This window comes from Haliaeetus albicilla, chromosome 9, assembly GCF_947461875.1.
Source record: "Haliaeetus albicilla chromosome 9, bHalAlb1.1, whole genome shotgun sequence".
NCBI classification, from domain to species: Eukaryota; Metazoa; Chordata; class Aves; order Accipitriformes; family Accipitridae; genus Haliaeetus; species Haliaeetus albicilla.
This window is the reverse complement of record NC_091491.1, coordinates 23,065,177-23,086,754: the sequence shown is the minus strand read 5'-3', so window position 1 is coordinate 23,086,754 and position 21,578 is coordinate 23,065,177. Positions and strand designations below refer to the sequence as shown.

Below are 21,578 nucleotides of genomic sequence, written 5' to 3'. Positions count from 1 at the left end.
TTTAGAACGATCAGTCTCAGTTGCTGTGTCAGTGGTTTTATGGGAGGGGGAGCAGAAGGAAATGGGGTTGTGCATGAAGCCTTCTTGGTTTTGCACAGTTTGGGTGTCAGGCATGGTGACAGCTCTGTGTTAAGCAGCAGCGTTACACTTCAGACATGGCGATCCAGTCTCATCAGCTGTGGGAACCAAATTTCACTTTTGAAACCAGCCCCATAGGCTGGATTATCAAGGTGACTGTGGGTTTGAGTGCCAGGTGTAGGCTACATGGCTAAGGTCTAAGTGCCCCTCTGCAAGTATGGCAAACAAGATGGAGCATGACCTGCTTGAAAAGCTGCCTTCCAACTCCTCTAAGAAATAGATGGAAGGTTGAGTGAGTGGAAGCATTCTCTGGGTTGCTAGGTGGAGGTGACTGCTATAGGAATGTGGTTGTCCTCATTAGGTCACATAGGATAAAGCTTTATCCGGTAAAGCTCTGAACACATTTAGTCTTGAATTTTATTTATATTAAAGCTTTTAGTGCTCTTTTTGAATAGAGTTTATAAATTAGATTCCTTTTAAAGTCCTTTCGAGGACCAAAGTGATGAGATGACCTTAGAAAAGAGACAGGATCAGGCCCACTTACACTGTGCTTGGTGGGAGGGCGATTTTCATGACACATCCTCTGGAACAGAGATTGTGTTTCAGCTGTGCCAGGCACAGTGTCAGAAAGATGAGATTTATATTTTGATGGCGCTAAGACTGGTTCTTTGGTCTGTAATATTTTGGTCCCACTCTGCACCTGACAGCAAATTCAGAAACGATTTAGTGGCTTTATATGTCAGATTTTTTCAATAATTACATTTATTCTAAATCCAAACCAGCTCACTCAGTTGGACAAGTCACACTTACTGTATTGTCACTCACATCACTTTTTGTCACTTTTAACAATAACTTGCTGATTTTAACCACTAACTCTCCCTCACCCCCAACTTTCTCGGAAAACAACTTGTTCAGAATATGCAATGCTAAATTTGGATCCTGTCAAGTCATGACAGCTTAGTAAAAACTGTTCTGCAGTATTACTTATAACAGCTTTTCCATTTCAAGAAATTTAAGATTTCTTTTAAAAAACTATTTAAACCAGCATGTTTTAATGTCATTTTGCCAGGCAACGTAAGAAGTGGTTACTCATTTTAAAGACCTGACACTTGTACTTTCAGCAGCAAAAATTCTTTTGCTTCTTAAGTGTAGAGATACTTTTAAGTTTCCTCATGCTGTAAATCTATTGCATTCTGTTGAGATTGTGTTTTTACGTAAAAAGCAAAATACACCCAATTTTCTGGCCAATTTGTAAAATTGCTTTCTTGGAGTCTAGTAACAGTAATTCAAAACACTCCAATATTTTCCACACAAAATGAAAAATGGTGTCCCTATAGAATGAAAACTGTGAAGGCAGCTCAGATGCCAGGTTTTCAGAACTGCCATTGATGGTTGTGTTCTCTGTGATAAAATATGGCCAGTGAGGGGGCATCCACTTGAATGTGATTTTGGCTGGAGGAGAGCAGATTAAAAAAAATTGGTGGCACATATAAATGTATATAGAGAGATTACATATCTGTTTATAAGAATGGAAGCAAGACTTTGAAATAGTGTGAGGGAAAGAAAAGAAAGAAAAGGGACAAGGAAGACAAAGGGTTCTCACCCTTTGAGAACTGCTGGTTGTATTTGTCTCACTGGCCCAAGACGGCCGAACCAGCTAGCGAGAGCATGTCAACGCGCTGCAGCCTCCTGCATTTGCTGTTCAGCCGCTCTTTTCTGGGGGAATTGCATCTCTTCCTACTTTCTCCCCTGTCCTGTAGGAAATCCTTCTCCCCTCTCTGGGGAGAAGCTTCATTCCACGAACCTGCTGCCATGTCACCTCTTCACTGGGGCAGAGATGAGTTCAGGTCTTTTCCTTTCATGTGAATCAGCAATTGCAGCAGCCAAGGAGGGGCTGGCTACATACAGCAGTACTTCTGCTGGGAAATCTAAGAGGAGGCATTTGGGCAGGTGTGCTTTTCTGTCTCATTGCATGTTGTTTAATGTGTTTTCTTTTTGTACAGGGAAATTAGATTTTGCTTTCATGGCCTCATAGCCCGTCCTATTGATCATATTGACCATGGAGAAACATAGACTAGACGTGAAGCCTTCTGGATCCACAGTTGCGTCTTCCATAGCACTGATTCTGGAAAACACATGCTGAACAGTCATCGGTCCCTGAAGACAGTGTGACTTCTACTTTCTCTTTTTTTTTCATGCCACCCACTCTGGTTTTTTTCTTCACTGAGAGATAACTAACTCATTGAAACTCAGCACCCAGTTGTCACTTCAGGAATGTACTGTGTCAGAGCCCTGCAGACTTCTGGATATTTTTTTTTCTCCCCTTCTGCTTTCTCTTCCTACCTTTGGTTTTATTTATATATTTTGTTATTTTGTCTCCTCATCCCCCTGGCTGTCACTGCTGCATCTTGGACAAATGCCAGTGACGGAGCACTATACATCTTACCATGGACGCCAGGCCAGGTGCCGCAGCAAAGAACTCCTTTCCTGTGAGCTGCCTATATACATTGCTGAAGTGACATTTTACACAAAACGTGCCATTGCAGTGATATAAATATATTTTTTTTCTTGAATGGATAATGGATTATTATCTCCTCTGAAAGGGTGCGTATGTGTGCTTGTGTGCGTGTGTTTGCGTGCAAGTCACCTTGTGTGTAGAACTGCCTGTGAATGTGCCGAAAACATCTCTGGAAGTGCAGGAGTCCCCTGTCATGTGAGAGCAGGCTAATAGCTCGTGTCTGCAATGGTAGGAAGAACACACACATTAAAAAATGTTTAAATTTCTGTATCTATAAGTGTATTTTTTAGCTGCCACACTAACCTTAATGAGTTGTTCTGCAGCCTGAAATGGGCAATTTTGAGTTAGTTTTGGAGTTGTGGATTGCGGGATCCATAAGGGTGCTAAAGATTTTCATAAGTGTCGTTTCTTTGTACTAATGCCCTGTTCATGATCAAGACCGACCAGTTTCTCAATAGCAAGGTGATGGAGGCAACAGCTGCATATCCATCCACTGGTAACCCTGAACTGAATTCTTAAGTAGCCTTTTTTATCTGCAAAAGTAGGATTTTAAAGACTTGTTGAATGCGAACAAATATATGCAATTTTTCATTCACAGAAGCACCTTGCTCTGTGTGCAAGCTGTGAAAATTTGTAACATAATAATCAAAACACTTCATTTGCTCCCAGCACAGCTAAGGAACAAAAATGCAACAAGACCTGTAAGGTTACAGTAGCTAACAAGAGAGTTGTGAAATGTGTCCTGTTCCTTGTGCAGGCGATGAGGAGCTGGTGAAGTGCAGTAGAAGGCACTCTTTCTTCCGTGGCCCGAGGAACAGTGCTGCAACTTACTGGTACTACCTAGAGAAGCTTTTTGTGTTTGGAGAATTCACTGTTAACGTAGTATAAGCTAGTCTGAGTGGAGCTGTGTGCTAGAGCCCAGGGAACGTACGGCTGCTGGGTATTTGGAGCGGGGCAGGTCACGCTCCCCGCTTGCTTCCTGGCCGCGGGGGGCTGGCTCTGCCGCGGTACCCACTGCAGCACAGCAAACTGCCACAGGACAGGGCATCACTCCAGCAGTCGCGGGGGAGGCTGGATGCGCTGCGTTAAAAGAGAGCACAGCCTTGACCAGAGCCGTAAAGTGGTGTCCCAAAGCTGCTCCTGCTTCCTCCTCTTTTCCTTCCTCACTCGCCCTCTGAGTCTATCGTTAACCGTAATTCTGCCTGCTCTGGCTCTGGCGGAGGAGGAGCGGCAGGTCTGTGGAAGGGAAGCGAGGGCATCCGCGCCGTCGGCAGAGGCCGGGCATGGTCAGGGCGCTGGGAGGTGCCAACGGCCGTGGCTGCTCCAGATGGAGCTGGGGGCGAAAGAAAAGCAAGTGCTGTGGCACTGCCGCTCGTTTCAAAGAGGTCATCACCAGGACTGTCTCGCATGATCAGCCTCTGTTAAGAAATTGTCCTGCTCACACACCACTGGTTGATGTTTGTCTGGGTTTCTTGCTGTACTAATTTTGTGATGGATCTTATGTATTAAAAATATATATGTATAAAATACAAAAGGCTGGTAAGTAACCAGTAAACAGGACTTAAAAAGCAGTATTTTTCTTTTACGTGACATTTTCATAACCAGAAGAAAAAAAATCTGAAATACTAATCAGACAAATAAAAAGAGAGTGCATTTATTTTTTTGTATCACTGCAAGTATGTTGGAATATGCAAGGACTGTGGTTAAAATTAGAATGTATAAGGCATATTATAATTTAGTTCATACTGAAAAAATCTAACAGCATTTCTTGGTTCATGCATTTGAATGATCTCTGGGTTAGATATATAGTTTTTTCTATTTTGTTTTAATTTGTAATTCCCCCCCCCCCCCCCCATGAATTTTAGGTACACATAACTTATGTCATTTATTTATGGTCTTTTATACCTAGTTTGTAAAATTGTAAAATAGCAAACAATGCAAACATTTGCATTTGAAAACAATAAAGTAGTTGCTGTACAAACATGAAATGGACTATTTCTAATTATTGCATGGTTTTTTTTAATTTAGTATTTATCCACAACAGGTACAAATACAGAACTTGGAGTAATAATCCTGGTGTTTGCCCCAAAGGGACAGTCCCTTCAGTAGATTTCACAGGAATGCAGTCCTGAAGTTTATTTAAACTGCATAACTCCCATGTGTACCTTAAAGCACGTTACTTTTTCTTGTTACCATCCTGGATTGTGTGGTGTGCTGAATATTTGTAACGTGAGAAGGATGCTGCCATCAGGCTGACCTTGTTAACGATCTCAATGATTTTTCCTCAGAGACCAGGTAGTATCCATGGGTGTCACACCTGAGAAAAACCTGCCGGATCATAGTGTTGTTTCATTTGCACGCCTGGGATCGGCTGGGAGTAGTCTCCCTCCCCTGTCTCCCGCTGTCTGGACCTTGCCTGGGGCCAGACGTCACCTTGGCAGAAATCCTACAGTTTTCGCAGCTTCCTTTGGGCCAGGGTTTCGCCTCTAATGTGGAAACTGTGACCTTGCTGCTGAGTTGCTGCACTTGTTGCTCTGCTTGTGGGCTCTGTTTGCGTGGGTTGGTGGGCTCGTGTTGGAGACTCGTGGCCAGAGAGGCAGAAGGTGAAAGGAGCAGGAGGGAGGGGAGGGAGAAGCTGAGGGACAAAATGCAAACCAGAGGCGCGAGAGTGTCGGGAGCAGCAGAAGATGGAGAGGGATGGCTTCTGTGATGAGGGCTCCAAGCCAGAGACTGAGAGAGTGGATATTGTGTAAAGGATATTGCTGTGTAATGGTAACACGTGTACGGGCACGTGCCGCGTAGTCGGGGTGCCAGGGGTGTAATGTTGCTTCTTGACAGTGCTGCTGCTTAGTTCAGGATATACAGGCTTTCTGGCACTTTAACTATTTGAATTATATGTGTACACAGTTCACAGGTACTGCAGAAAGGATGGTGGCTTTTGTAGGAATTTTCTTAAGCTTTTGACTTGTCTATTTGAAAAGTATTTTGAGCCAAATTCATCTTGGGAAAGATTCCAGTGACGCCAGCAGAATTGTACAGCATTGGTCCCAAGAAAGTGCTGCCGATGGCACTGGGTTATTGTATTTCAAAAGCAAATTCATTGTGTCCTTTTGTACTTGACAGAGCAAGCCAGCCAGCTGGGTGTTTCTCTGGTGCCTTTATTCAGCCTGTTGGTGTATTAAGAGAGAATGTGTCATGGCTGGAAAAACAGATTCCATTTCACACGCACAAAGTTTTACAAATTATTTAGTTTTATTGTGAAATGAAAGCAAACCCTTTACATCTTTTTAAGAAACAACTGTTTCAAAATGTCCAGTGAGGACTGAACACTCGGGTACTCTCCCTTCTGTTTCTGATTCTCTGCTCTTTTTCCCTTTTAGCTCTCAAATCTAATAAATCATCCTATCAAAACTTTTTACCCCAATGGTTAATTTTCTTCCAAGTGTATGGATTTTACTGAAATATTTCCTTACCAAAAAGATATTTGTTCTCTCTCTGCCCCTCACTCTTTCCACATACTTATACACTAGCATGAGGAAAGCGAGTCTATTTATATATAAAGCCTATATATTTGCACCTCAGTGGCAATGTACATAGCTGCCCATGGGCTGAGCATGGAGTAGTGTGAAGAACAGACATGGTTTATCTAGAGACTTTGGGGCCATTCTAGACATGTCAAGAAAAACAGTGGGTTTTGGCAATTGAGAAGGAAAAAAAAAAGTACCTTATGCTCTAAATCAACAACATGATTAAAACTAGATCTGCGTTTGAGGCTTTGACCTCAGTTATTTTACCCTTTGCCTTGCCAGGAAGTACCCCTGGGCCATTGACTGATTCTCTGTTGAAGGGGTTACAGACCTCTGACATATCTTATTTCTGGCAGTGGCCCTGAACATAATCCTTTGTTTACAGGAGCCTCTAAGAAAGTTACATGAATATGTAGACATTTTCTTTAAAAAATAAAATTAAAACCTAAAGCATTCCATTCCAATCAGCTTAGTAAAATGTGTTCTGCATGAGTGGATGGAGAGAGTACCCACAGGAATATGCTACGCTGTCTTACTTTTATACATATACATATAGGACAATTCCACAGTAATCTGCTGTGGATTACTAGCCTGTAACCAGACCAACAAAAGATAATGAAATCCTTGTTTTTATAGTGCTCTTGAACTTACTCATGATTCTGTTCTATAAAAACTTGTAGCGAATTAAACGGACTGAAGCATTTTGGCATTCATTTTTCAAAGACTGTTTTTAAAATAAAAAAAAGCTCTGGTCAGCAGAACAAAACCACCATCAGGAACCCTGCTCTTCTCCCATTTCTACCAAGGTAACCTGCCTCCCCTGAGGTCAATAACTAAAATCTCAGGGCTGGGCAGTCTAGGGCTGTTAGGCAATTACAGGTGCAGGCAGGTGCCTACTGCCAACTTTTTAATGATGCTTTGGAGCTGCTTAGCTAAGGGGTGCAGCAGCTCACGTAATGAGCTCTGGCTTCCCAGTTGGATTTTCAGCCTTGCATTAAGTGTCTTGCTGATGAAGCTCCCAAAATGTCTCCATCGTAATCACCTGGGGGAGGGGTTTTTCAGAAGCTGACCATCACAGCAAGAAGCCACGTAAGCTCAGAGAGGCTGGAAAGCTATGGAGGGACCTGCTGTGCTGCTCCGGTGCCTCTCATGCCTTGGAGCCTGCTGCAAACCCTGCCCTGAGCCAGTCTCAGTGACGGCTGCCCAAGGCAGGTCCTGCCCTTGCAGGCCCTTCTTCCTTCCTGCCTCTCATGGCCTTCACAATCAGTCCTTCTCTCACAATACAAAAGTCACTGGGATGGTGGCTTTCACAAAAGGTGTTGTCTTGCCTTCTCCTCTCCAGCAATGGCGGTCTGACCTGGGTCTCCTGTCTCACCTGGCCTGAGCAGGGCCAAAGGTGCAGGAGGGTCTTTCGGTGAGTGAGGGGATGGGTGGATGTTCCTTGTCCTGGGAGATGCTTTCTGAGCTCCTGCTCATTTGAAGGCTGGGGGAAGGTCATTAGCTCTGGGGCAGCATCAGCATTTAGGCTGTTCAGCAACTGCGGCTGGCCAAGTCATACATGCTTTGAAAATGCAAACATCTGGGAGATGAGCGGGCATCAGAGAGAGAGTTTTAAGTAGGTGTAGATCCAGAAGTCCCTTAAAAGCTCTGGCCTCAAATTTTCAGAAGTGCTATGGAGGTCGGTGCCATCTCATTGCCACGTGCCAATGGGATCACCTGGAAACTCAAAAATTCAGCACAAGAATCCCCAGGGAAGCAAGGGAGTGCCCAGTTCATCTGCTTACCCTATTAATCTGTTTCTGAGAGCTTATCTGGGACTTCCCAGCCAGCAGATTTGCATATGTGACAAATATTAAAGAGCATTTACTTCTACCTTTTTGAAAAATTGGTTAAAACTCCCTTGGAAAAAAATGGTTGTGGAAAAAAATGTGAAGTAAAATCAAATGATGATGTTCTTCTGCACTTAAAGGCTGCTGGGTTGATTGAAGCAGCATGATGTGAAAGGCCTAGGAAGGGTAACACTGACAATAATGAGAAAGTAAGGATAAATGAGTTGATCTGGTCCCACAGGTGGTATGAACTGATTTCACTGGGACTGCCGTGACTTGCATCAACTTAAAGATCTACTCCTTAGCTACATGAAACTTTAGGTAATTTTCATTTATATTTTTTACCTGAAAATGTATTTTAAAGTATTTTGGTAATGACTCAGGTAGTGATAGCACATTCAGGTTGGTCTTGTCTATTGTATTTTTTTATGTGGCCACTACTCATGCAGATATTTGAAGTACATGTTTAACAATACAAAATAATGGTATCTAGTAACAAACAGGAAGGTTTCTGTGTAGTCCTACAACTCCTGTCTCTGTCAGCTTTGTTTTCAGGTTCATTTTATGATGGCAGATGGGTTTTGTTTGGCCAAATGGTTAGGATTGCAACACGGTGTCCTCAGAGACCTTTTTTGTTATTTTTGCAGTCTCTCTCAGAGTGCTCCACTATGGCTGTTGAAAAGGCAGGACATTTATGTATCATTCACCAACTTTTGGTCTCTAGTATCCACAGATGGAGGAAAGAAATGGAAAACCGAACAGCCCCCTCATAACATTAAATGAGTTTCAGGCTTGGGCAGGCGCGCATGGACATGACATCCTCCCAATCATCCAACAGTCCAAATGGGCAGCAGCAGCTCAGCTTTGCCTGCAGGAGCGATGGGAATGGCAGAGCCAGGATTCAGGGTCTTTTGCTGACTTTGCTGATCCCTTACAGAGGGGAGGCAACCTAATAAGCTGGCTGTTATTTTTCCAGAAGTACGAGCAGTGCAGGTTCTGTTGTTTCAATTTTTGAAGATTCACCCACGATGATGCTGTTCCACGCCGTGTGCACTTGTGTGGTGGCTTCCTACTGTACTGGGTGAGGTAAGGAGAGCCCAAGCCAGTGGCAGTTACTGAGTATTTGCAGGCAGTGTCTCCGCTCTTCCCAAGGCTACTGCTTTCCTAAGTGTTACTGGCTTCAAAAACCGATGTCTAGAAACTTTTCGTACACAGGTGTTGCTTCACTTTTCACCTGCTTTTGTTTTCACACCAGGCTGCAGCCTGCTAAGAACTACTTTTGACTTACCCAGGGGTTTGGAGGTGATTAGTTTTGGACAGTTTATCACCCTGAACGGGTGGAAGAGATCATCAAAAATTTTTAATCAGCTTTGAAAGTGGGTGTAGTTGATCCAAGAACAAAAAGCATTCACCAACTGCTAAATCAAATCAACCCTAGGTGACTGATTACTTTTAGCTTTCTTAATTGCTTGACTGTGGCATTTCTATGAAGGAGCTATTATGCAACCCAAGGAAGTCCACACAACTGTTTCAATTCTGGGAATAACTTGTAAGTTGTGTTAAACCCGTGTTTGAATTCAACAGTACTGAGTATTATAAGCAAAATACACAGATGGGTGTGCAAGAGCTGTGCTGGATTAGAGTGGGTGGGTTTTTTTCTCTTGCTTAGTAACAAGTTAAATGGTGGGAGGCATAAGTTTATGGATCCTTTGAAAAGAGTTTGAGGAGTTGCTCCCAGTAAAAAGTTCCTGTAATATTGCCTGGTAGCATCCGGCAATGGAGTTTTCCAAAAGGGGCTCCTTTCATTCCAACATGGTAGTACAAAATCTATCTATATCTACCTATGTGTATGTGAAATTGCCTTGTCTACACACACGTGCATCAAAAGAGCTTTGTTCTGGCTGACTGTCATGGTGCAGTGCTGAGACCACACCTCTACTCTCACCTCTGATCCACCTGTGTCTCTGGCAGAACTACTGCTGAAGACAGCTGCTGAAGTTATGTTTGACATTGCACTGACATGCCAAGTGTGCCGGTGTGCAAGAGCTTGCTCTGGAGGATATGACCATAAGCTCGCTGTGTGCCTGGGCTTACCTGTCCCAGGACCATGCATAGGAGACAATTCAGATAGGCTTTGTAACACCAGTGTCAGGTTTTTACTGGCATTTTTACTTTACTAGCAACTACTTTTACTTGCACAACTGAAAATGAACCTGTCAAGTGCTGAAGTACAATTTCCACAGCAGTGCTGCTGCCAGTGTGTTCTAGGTCAAATCATTAATGTCATTATTGTTTATTTTCAACACAATAAGACAACTCCAGCTGGCAGTGAATGTGCATGTTACACCTGTCAGAAGGTGACTCAGATCCAAACAAGGGTACAAGCCCTCATTCAGCAGGACTCACTCATCACTCTTAGCTTTCAGATGTGTCTGGTGATGGGCTGGGACCATGGCTTTCATGGGATCGATGGAGAACGTTTTAAAAAATGCTTCTGAACCCGTGGGAATTTTTACCACAAGCAATCAGAGTCCCTGGGAGCAATCACCTTCCCCATAAAGTGCAGACTTCTTCATGGTTCAGCCTCTTTTCTCTAGTAACAATATCTTAGGAACATTTTAATGAAAAAAAAAACCAAACAACTCTTCATTCTTATAAAAGAATATAAGTAACACACACCAATCTGTCCCTGAGCTTGAGTTGGAGAGTTTGGGTGGGACTAATGATTCAAATGATAGAGACTTGATTGGTAAAATTCTTTCTCTGGGGCCACTTTTTACCTGTTCATAGGGATAGTTTGGTTAAGGAGAAAAGACAAATACACTGCTGACATTGCATCTTTTTGCTACCCTGACTTCAGCTACATTGTTTTTGTTTTTATCTGAGGTAAATGCAACTGGTTGTCTTCAGCACGACCTTTGCAAGGTGTATAAAACCACAAGTGGTCAATGTGTATCTAGCCTTTGCCAGCTGTGGAAATTATCCAAGGTGTATCCCAGCTGCTGGGCATCTCTTTTAATTGCAAGCCACAATTACAGTGCTCCCATGCTCTTGGCTCCCCAGCTAGCCAGCAGCTGCTTGGAAGGGGAGAAGGAACTCACAAGGAGCCAGTTCCCTGAGGATACACCTCATTTTTTTCATCTTTGGGCTGGGTAGCAGGTCTGGGAGTTGTTACAGTACCAGGAGATGCAAATGCTGTCTCTATGTGAATTAACTGTGGAAGCAGTGCAAGCTCTTCTGGACCAAAGTATGTTTCCAGGTTCAGCCAGGGATGCATCTGAGCCCTGTGTGTCTTCAGGTATCCCATGGGGTGTTTCTGGGCTCAGACGCTGGGGAGCAACAGATCTGATGCCTTGCCTGCTGCTTCTGTGGTGGGTATGTTTTGTATCAATAGCAAGCCTTTAGCTTGTCATTTGCTTACTAAAGGGGTGGGGGAAAGCAGCAAACAACAGACAAGTGTGGCTTAAATCAGAAACACCTGCAAAATCATGCTAAGTTTGTGTGTGTGTGTGTATTTTAACTGAAAGCAGGGTGGGGTTTTTTTTTTTTTAGGTTATAATTTTGCAGTTTGTTGAAAAATGATGTGGTCTCCATTCCCTTCTCCCAAAGTTAATTGTTATCGAACACTCAGCCAACTCAAATAAGCTTTTGTTATTCACAGTGGAGGATGAAAAGCCAAACAGATTCGGTTTGTGTTCCAGAAGCACATACAGCCAGTTCTGGGCTTGAGCTCAGATTTGTATTGTGTTGGTCACAGAAACCAGACAGAGCAATAAATAAAGCAAGGGCCTAGTCTGGACTGTCAGCAGAATCAGTAGGCATACTTGGTAGGTTTTATCTGCAGTTCTTCTTGTGTCTCAAGAAACCTGCATGTTTTCATTTGAAAAATTGTATTAACTGGTAATTACTCCACACACTGTTATCAGCAGTGCCAGTACTGGGTTTCTTCACCTGTGCTTGGGTCTTCCATCCCTCAGCACACTCATTCTTGATGCAGATAACCTCAAGTCAAAGTTTGTCTGATAAAGTCCTGGTTTATTGTTTTCTTGATTGCTTCCTTCCTATGCTAACCCCAAGTTATTCATATTTCCTACTTTTCAGCTCTCATTTATGTCAGATTTTTTCTTTTCCATCATTAAACGTTCCTCATCTCTCACTCTCAAATTGCCACTGGTGAGGACTTCCCTTTTTCCCCAAGTCCTGAATGCACTGTGATTTCCTGGCAGCCCTGCTCTCATTACAGGACTGGAGAGGCTCATGCTTGTCATAATGACACGCATCCAGAGAGGATCACTACAGTATCTAATGCAGATACAAACATATTTCAGGAATAAATGAAAAGCAGCTCTACTTAAATTATTGAGGAAATAAAGGCAATGTGCTGTTGGGTACTGGAATGCTTCCTCCTTTTGCTCACAAAGAGCACAGTTGTTAAACATCACGCACGTTCCTATATATGTGCTTCGTGTTCTGAGGGTGAATTTGCCCCTCGTGTGTGACTGAGAAGCTATATGTGATATTGTCAACAGACACAGGACTGCCCAGGCAATTCCAAGTGTTCATGTCACCCAAAGAGCTTCCTAGCACAGGGCAAGTCATCAGATGATTTTTGTAACACTAAGTCTTATTTCGTTGTTGGAATATAAATCTTTTGTTCATCCACCCTTTTCCTTGCTGGTTCTAATTTTTATTGACTGTTGAACAGACTTACACTGATGCTAAGCCCTTTCTGCTTGTATTAAAAAGGGATTTCTATGGATTTACAAGCTTACCTTTTTGAATCAGAATGACGTGGTGGTTTATCTTGTAATCTTGAATATCTCATTATTAACAGGAACAGCATATGGAATCTTAAATTGAGCAACTGGAGGCCTTATTTGTGAACAAATTGTGTTCCTTGTAAAGTCTGAGTCTGTGAAAAAAAGCATGCCTCTTCCATATGTAACTGCATGAACTAGCACTTATCCCTGTAGATGAGGTGACTTGCAGCGGGGTATTTACCTAGAGCAGTATTGGACTGGTGGGATTGGAGCTGCATTGCTTCATTTGTTTCATCTTGCAGCTTTTTCTTTTTTCTTCAGCCTCAGTGTTGCATTCTGGGGCTTTGGTTCAAGTGAAACCCACTTCAAGCAGCTGCATTTCAGCTGTGTGCTCATTTGTAGGTGATATTTGATATATATGGTGTTGCTCTTTTTGCTTATATATCATTTTGTAAACCAGACCGGATTGTCTTAATGGATTTGCTGAAGAGCACAGCCAAGCATTCAGCTCATGAACTGTCCTCTTTGATTCATCGCTAGTTGAAATTCAGTGTGTGTGACTGGGCAACTGAGTTGCATGGGATTTTTTCATGTTGCCTGAGTCAATCAAACTTTCTCAGCGAGAAACTGTAATTTAAAAGAAAAACATAAAAACCTGAAAAACCCTGTTCATATTCTAAGGCCCAGATTTCTAGAAGTGTGAAGCAGCCTTAAAGATGGCTTAAGAAGTCAGCTGTGGTTTTCCTGGCATGAAATAGCACAGAGCTAGTGCAGTTTGTCTTACAGCACTTTAGTTCAGACCAAGTATCGTACGCAGGTATAAATCTGCGCAGCCCTGATGAGTTAGGAGGTTGTCTTTGCTTCCGTCTGGGCTCCGGGCTGTGAAAAGTTTGTCTGAAAGTAGAAGGAGGCGTCTGGGGCAGAACTGCAGCCAGGCTGAGAAGCAAGAAGGAGGACGGGAAAAGGAGCAGAGGAACAACTTACAAAACAAAAATGTGGAAAAGAGCATGTTACAAAGAACGAAAAGTGAAGTCACAAATTAGCAATGTTCACTGTGTTCTGATGAATTAAAAACTCGTAACTATATTTACTAATTATGGAAACAAAAGATAATCTAAGAATGCAAAATCTGTTGTGTGTTAAAGAGCTCAGAACATGGACAATGGACCCGAGTCGTCCCTGGATGTGGGCTGAGATGTGGAGTGGATGTTTGTAATGCATTGCGTACATCCCTCCATGCACATCTGATTTGGGGCTGGCAGTCTGTGCTGTTATTTCACTAGGTTTGTATATTTTAAAAGCCCCAGCTCCTTCCTTGCTGAAGGTGAGGCTATTACTTTTTGTCTTTTTTAATTGGACATGAGTAAAGCAGATTCCTGACAAAGCAAAAATCCAAACATTTTTCTTTCTATTGCTTTTTAGAATGCAAATATTTTTAAGGGTTCAGAGGGCTCTGCAAGTCAAGTGTCAGAACTGGGAAATGAGAAAAAGTGGGAGGTAGTGGGGAAATTGTGGTGAAGAAGAATGGCAGAGTGCTGACTAGGAAAAACAATAATGGATATTATTGCCTTCTGGGTAGAATAAAAGGGCTGTGCCCTTGGCTGGTGTTAATTGGCCTAACTCCTCTAAACTTGGTAGAGGATTGATTCACAGCAGCTGTAATCCTCAAGTTAAATCCCAGCCCCGCTGGGAGTTTTATCATTGTCTTCAAAAGAAGAAAGATTTTAACCTGTGTGTCAGTCACCTAGTGAATCTCTTAACAGCAAAGGACCTCTGCTCAGCCAGCCCTCCCCTGCAGGAGGGATGGGGTTCAGACTGCTTTATGAACTGGAAATGTGGAACTAGCTTTCTAGAAAAAAATGTCAAAAACCTTCTGAACAAGGCTTTGTCTAATTGTAGTAGGTTTTTTTTTTTTCCACAGATATTATTAAAAACTGCTGAACTGCCAAATTTTCAAATCCAAACCAGGTGAAAACTTCAGGTTTTGACTTGTTTCCTAAGAAGACTTTGGGTTTGGGTCCAACCTATGGCAACGAATTATGTGTTTTCATGTAGTCATGGCAGACAACTGAGCTACTGTTAACCAAACACAGGAGCACATGCATAGATCTCATTTTTAATATGTGGCATGCATAGGAAACAAATGTTGATCCTTGCTTATCACAGGGTAAGTTCAAGGAAGCCAAACGCTACTGTAAGGTGTGAACCAGGCCACCTGATCGGGGGTGATGAGATTTAATGATAGGAATGACAAAAAGTACAATCCTCAGCTAGACAAAATCTCCACCTGATGGAGTCAATGTGGGATTGGCCTTTAGCTGTCCCTGTGCACACTGATGTGATTTCAGAGTTACCGCAGACCACACAAACTCTAAGGGATAGGAAAACAGCATAAAGCTCCTGGTTTTGCAACTTTTATGCTTATGGTTTGTAACTTTTGAACCATCAGAAAGCTGTGTTTAGGTTGCTATTCAGGCTTGTTATTGCAGTTTCAAACATTGCCTGCTCTTTTATTTAAATACGTGGACATGTAAGTTGTGTATGCAGAATATCGACACGTTCCTAATTATCTTATTTAAGATACTCAATTCAACTTCCCTTAGGAATAAACTGGACTCTGTTCCTCAGGCTCTGAATGAAATGGTGTAAGAAACATCAAAATCCCACTGTCAACACCATGCAGATATATACAAAGCCAAGACAAACTCCCCTCACAGCACAGCAAACATCTGTACACTAGTGCACAGGAAGTAGACACAGAAAAGCAGTATATACACAGCTCAAAGATGAGGATATTCATGTGAGGACCAACTTGCTTGCTCTGAGTCTTTTTTCCAGAAAATTTTTTTGTTTTTTGTTGTTGAAAAGAAATGACTGAATAAAAACTAGCTCTTTTTTTGTCATAGAAATGTGGTCTCATTAGGTGCTGTTGTCAAAATTTCTGACTTTTGGAGATGTCCTCTTCAAAAAGTTGATTTAAAATTAGAATAGCAGGTTTTGGCAGGACTTCATTTATGCTTATTGAAAATAAGCCAGAAGAGTAACTGGTATGCCGGAGTAGTGGTGTTTTAAGGGTTTTCATAAGGCAAAGGATAATGGAGAATCGGGGAGGGGGGGGGGTTGTTTGTTTGGTTTTTTGCTTGCTTCATGTTTTCTCTGCATTTTTTCCTCTGCTGGTGAACTGTTCCCCTCAAATTGTTTCTAAGCTTCTGCTTCATGCCATTGTGGTCTTCTCAGCTTCACTTTTAGTTTCTGGTTTTTTTGCCTTTTTTTCCTGTACTGACTTTACAACTAAATTTTTGTTACTTTCTTCCTCACATTGCTGCCAATCATTGTAGTATCTGGGAGCTGTAATATTTCATTCTATGATTGTTTTCTGTAATTGTATACCAAATACAGGCTGCTGTTTTATTTTATGAGAAATGAACAGTGCTCCATAGTCATCGTTATCAGAAGTGCTGTTAGTGGGGGGGGTGGGTGAGGCTCACATCTCCAGCTGTAGCTTTCCAGGTCTAGCCACGTTTGTGGGCAGAGGAAGGACAGGGACTAGGCTCTAGCAGGAGATCAAGATGAATAATAATGGTGGGGGTGTGTGTGGAGGGTGACTTTCCTTTTGGTCAGCTTGGAATGAAAGTCTGTTTTCTCTGTCAAGCCACATCCCTTCTCCTTAAAGCTCTTAACTGCTTAGTCTGTTCTCAAACAAACAATAGTTTTTCTGTTTGAAAATTAACATAAAAAATAATCAGAGACATCAAAATTATATATTCAGACTCCACATTTTTTTCCTTTACATGTGTGGTCGAAGTCACAGCAACCCTAAGTTTGTGAATAGATGGGCTGAGACCCCAAAGGTCTCTTATTTGCAAATTTTAACTGGGAATTTCATTTAGGAATTATTAGAGAAGGGCAGTTTGGAGGCTTCGGCTGTGTAACAGAAGCGTCTGAGCATCAGATTAACTTGGTACGGGGACAGGAGGGTTGAGGAGTGAGCAGTTCCTTGTAACACCTTCTCCTTCCTCGCTCTTTTACGTCGTTCCACCAATCTACCCATCTGCGTGGGGCTAGCTGCGTTCTGGTAGAGAAGCAATTACTTAGGGTCTTTTTCTTGTAATTTAACATAAATTAGCACCATACACCCCAACAGTAACCATGGGCAACTGTAGTAGACATTGCAACCAACAGCAAGACACAGTTCGGGCTACAAATGCAAAGAGTGGAAGCCATTCGATAGACTGCCACAGACTTTAATAAGTACACGCAAAGAGCTGGAGTCAAGAGGTTGTAACAGGAGAATAGCTGGGCACACTGGCACTTCTCATGGCTCTCCTGCTTCACTGGCTCTCGAGAAATGGGCCACCAAATGCTGTGAAGACTGCTGCAGCTATCCACGCTAGTAAATAGCTGAAGCCCATTTAATTCTGACCAGCTTAGGGACTTAAAAATTCCATCACATCCCACCATGGCTTCCTCTTCGCGCTGCACAGGCACTCCATAAATCCACACAGCTCTCTCCCTCTTATCTGAATTGCAATGCAGTTATTAAACAAATTGTAAGTCTATTTCATATCCTTTTTAATACTTTGAAAACTGCACAATATAAGGCTTAATAAAAGCTGAATGCTCCAAAACTGCTCTTAGAACTGAAAATATGACTACATCAAAAGACTTTACAAGGGCAGGATTTTAATGGCTGAATAATACGCTGGAACGGAGCAGTAATTTCTTCTCAAATGCCGGGATGAATTATTTATGCTTTGACAACATTATGTGTCTCTAAAGCAGCTTTTAGTTATTCGCCTATTCGAGGACACAGCTGATCCTGCTGCCCGCTCTTGTAATTACATTAACCTCTTGACACTACATGACAAGCTTTTCCTGTGAACTGCGATCAATAGCCCATAACTGCTACCTATTTAATAGGGCCATGGTTACACTTCAGTTCAGATATAATTAGCTCTTTTCCCCCTTCCTCTTTTAACAGAGCGTGGAAAAAAACCCCATGTTGTTTAAATTAAAAAAGAAAATACACACAACAAAATAAAGGCTGTTAAGGAAAAGAATAAAAGCATTCAGATCAGTGAATAGGCAAGTAATATGTTCCCCGAGTTTCTGTTCAGAAATGCACAGCCCTTCCATTAGTCCACATCTGCATTTAAATGGAACGGGAAGCCATAGCATATGAGGACTTGTAGGAATCAATTACAGAAGTGTTGGTACAGGTGGGCAAGGCTGTGACCTGATAGAGCTGAAGCACAGACTGATAATGAGATTAACTAGCTTCATTTCCACTCCGTTTTCACCTAGCTTTAATAGAAGCATAGCATTTTGTTGCATACCATTAGAGCTACTTTGTCTCAGGGATATATTTAGATTCAGATAAATACATACAGGGTTTGAAATGAAGAAGCTTGAGTAATTGTGTTAACACTTTCAAACAAGTAATGCTTTCTTGCAGCTAATCTTTTTGCTGTTCGGACTGTATTATGGACTATATGAACAGACTAATGAATACCATATGAAAAATAAAGGTTGATCTTTGCCTTGATGTAACAGAAATTATCTGTCCAGTAGCCTGTAAAACAGCTTTCCATTCCTTGATCTGCAGATAGATGGCCATGCGCATGCCATTGACCCAAACAACATCGCCCTAGTTGTAATTTAAAAGTTTGTATTCCCTACTCCAAATAATTCTTTGTATTTTCATGTGTTACTTTGCAAAATTACCTTTTGGAACTGAAGAGGTTTTGTGGGTTTTTTGATTTTTGCTTTTTGGTTGGAGGGTTGAGTACTTTATGCCGCTGCTCATTTTAAAAGGACAGGATAAGCGCTTGTAATTAAGTTTAATAACTTTTTCTAAATAAGCTGTTTGCAAGAGTTGTATTCCTTCACTCAAGATCCAGAGAAATCAAGTCCCTGAGACTCCTTCCAGGTCCTTCAAGGGATCTCCAACCAGGTCTGCACCAAGAACAATTAATGCTATCAAAGCATTACAGAGCAATATGGGTGGTGAAAGACCCTAGATGGTTTCCCTCATCAGAAACATCATGTCTTTTTAGATCTAAGAACACTTCAGGTTGGGTGCCTTTATGTTTTTTAGGAACCTCACTTGAATTTCAGACTTTTTGGGGTTAGATGCTTAAATTCCTGTAAGATCTGGGTCTTAGGTCTTGCTTCCCCTTCTCTGAAATTACTGGAAAATATTCTTTACTTGCTTGACTTCACTGGCAGGAAATGGTCTTTTGTGAGCATACCTGTTGTGACAAGTTTTTTAAAATGCAGAATTACAGACTGTACCTTCAGCGTATATGTAGTTATTCTCTAAAGAAAATACATTCACTTGTAGTAAAAATAGCAGCTTTTGTTTACTTGTGTTTGGACATTTTACTTAGATGATGCTATAGGTTGTAGACATTGCTGAGGCTATAAGAGGCCTCATGAATGTGATAGTGCCTTGCTTTCACTGAAACAGAACTTCAACTGCTCTGTGACATTGATTGTCTGGAGTAAGGGTGATGTTTGATGATTAATAATGTGTATTCCCAGGAAGGCTTACCTTTGCTTAGTAAATATTTTATTTCCTATTTCAAGGCTGTAACAAAGCCACAGTTTTACCCCACCCTCAAAAGCTCAGAGTAGAATTTTAGATATGAAAGCATATTTCTGCTATAAAAACTTCCTTATCAGTGTGTGCAGTTGCTATCTGGACACATTTTTTTTTTTTTTTCCAGCATAGATGGATTAACAGAATTGTTAATACCATTCTAAACTGGAGTAATAACCCTGTTTGAGATAGTAACTAGACGCTCCTGGGGATAGCACTGAAGTAATCAACCATAAGGCATAGGTTCCAAGGAAGCTCTGAAATGCCTTCCCAGTTCTCCCAAGAGACAAAGACAAGAAAGAAAAGAGCTGAATGAGCAGTTAATAATATATAATGAGTTAGAAGTTTGAAGTTTATGATGATTCATAATTATTATAAGAAACCAGTTTGTCGATTCATGAATTCAAGACAAGCTTGTTTTCCTGCATGCTGCCTATTGCCACTTGCCGTAGCTGTGAGGTGTTGTACTGCCTTTCAACAGAGCTTCATTTTTGGAGACATTTTTTCTTTCCTACAGTATGTCTGTCAAGTAAGCAAAGGGTTTGGCTAGGTTTTCTGTTCCTCCTCCTTAAATAAAAATAAAAAAGAGGCCAGTCAGATTTTCAAAGATATTTTTGGTAACAGTGTTTCCCTCTCACAGATTTGTTGATCCCAGTAGCTGACAAGGTGTGTTAAAGCAAGCTCTTACAAAACTGCTGTCCTAAGAAAAATGAAAGATTATCTGCTGCTCTGCAGAAGGCAGACATCCTCTTTTTATGACTTCTGAGTGTGTCAGAGGTTCTCAAATGTGAACCTCTTGTAGCCTTGACAGTCTTGAAAATAGAGTGAAGAAGACAGAGGTAAAGGACCTGAGGGGAGGGCAGGGAAAGGAGGAGGAGGAGGAAGGCTAGTTCTCAGAGCAGGGCAGAAGAGAACACCTCAGCTGCAGAATGGATCAGTCTGCCTGAGACACTGACACTTGGGAATGTATCAAATAAAAAAAAGTTAGCAGCTTACTAACTTCCACAGTTAGCAACCCCTCCGCCCCAGATGAAAACAGTGATAATTTTCTTACTATTTTTATAAGTTAGTTCTATTAAGATGTCAGAAGATCTCAGTCTTTCTTTGAGGCTCCCCTTCTGTTATCTAAACATGCCACTTACAGTTCCTCTACCAAAGTTACTCTCATCTATTTATAAAAATTGGAATGTTTCATTATCCCCAGCTTACAAAGTAGGAATTGAGGCACACTGAGGGGTAGTTATTTTATTAAAGGTCACCCAGACAGTATGTGACAAAGTCAGATCTTTAGGATCACAAACCTGTTCCTTAATCACAAGGATATCTTTACTCCTGCATTTTTACTGTTTGAAATGGGCTGAGAAACCTTTTACGAGTGTGGATTTGTTTAATAGTATTACAAGATTGACACTAGTCATCTGGCTGGAATTTTCACTAGCTAGTCATATCACTATGTATTTATTTAATATGAGATAACCTTTCATTTTCCTGCTGGCAAATATTTTATTTCAGAGGTACTAAGCTGACTAAACTTAGAACTTGCATGAGTGATAAGGAATTTGAAGTTAAATGGCAGACTGTCTGTTATATTTATAGCTGATAGCAAAAGGGATTTCAGTTCATAATTAAAAATAAAAAACTCAGCAGCTTGTTTGCATCAAAGTGAAGGAAGTCTGCATTGGGAAATGCATAGCATAGCTAAAGAATTCATGCACCTACTTATTTTTTTTGCACACCAATGTGATTAATCTATGTGCTATCAGCTGGGCTTCCAAGGAAGGATTTCCTCAGCTCTGTATTGCACAGGGCAAGGCAGGTCCCAAAACGAGTTGAGGGCTGCTTCAGTTTCCCTGGGCTTTTCTTTTTGCTACAGTAACTGGCAGATTCTGGATTATTATGAGCAGGGTGTTTCTCATCCTGCCAGGCCTTTTCCTAGAGCCCCTGCCAATTTGACCTCATAGTGGGGTACACTGGTCTTTGAAGGCTGAATGAGCTGAGAATGTGGTTGGGACTGAGAATGTGGTTTTGATTACTATCTTGAAGCAGATTTGGCACCTTCGTCTGACGTGGGGAAGTGGAAATGAAAATCAAACCTGGAATCACCTGTATGGCAATGCAAAGCAGTCCCTCTAGGCTGGCAGGGCAGAAAATTGCGGGACACATCTTGAGCTTAGGCACAACTCCATTAAAGCCAATATTACCCAAGTTCAGGAGCTGCTTTTCCAGAGGATGCTGGTTCATTCTTTTTCAGCTGGGGTGGGGTGG

The 21,578-nt window shown here is 41.8% G+C and overlaps 1 protein-coding gene across 1 annotated transcript in view; it reads left to right on the top strand.

Annotated features, from left to right (window-relative positions):
- Nucleotides 1-4,584, top strand: part of EPHA4 (EPH receptor A4) — a 108,623-nt gene extending 104,039 nt beyond the window's left edge. Inside the window, exon 18 of the mRNA XM_069792092.1 lies at nucleotides 2,082-4,584. The gene's annotated coding sequence lies outside the window, so the exon portion shown is untranslated. The remainder of the gene's footprint in view (nucleotides 1-2,081) is intronic.
- Nucleotides 4,585-21,578: the final 16,994 nt, after the last annotated feature.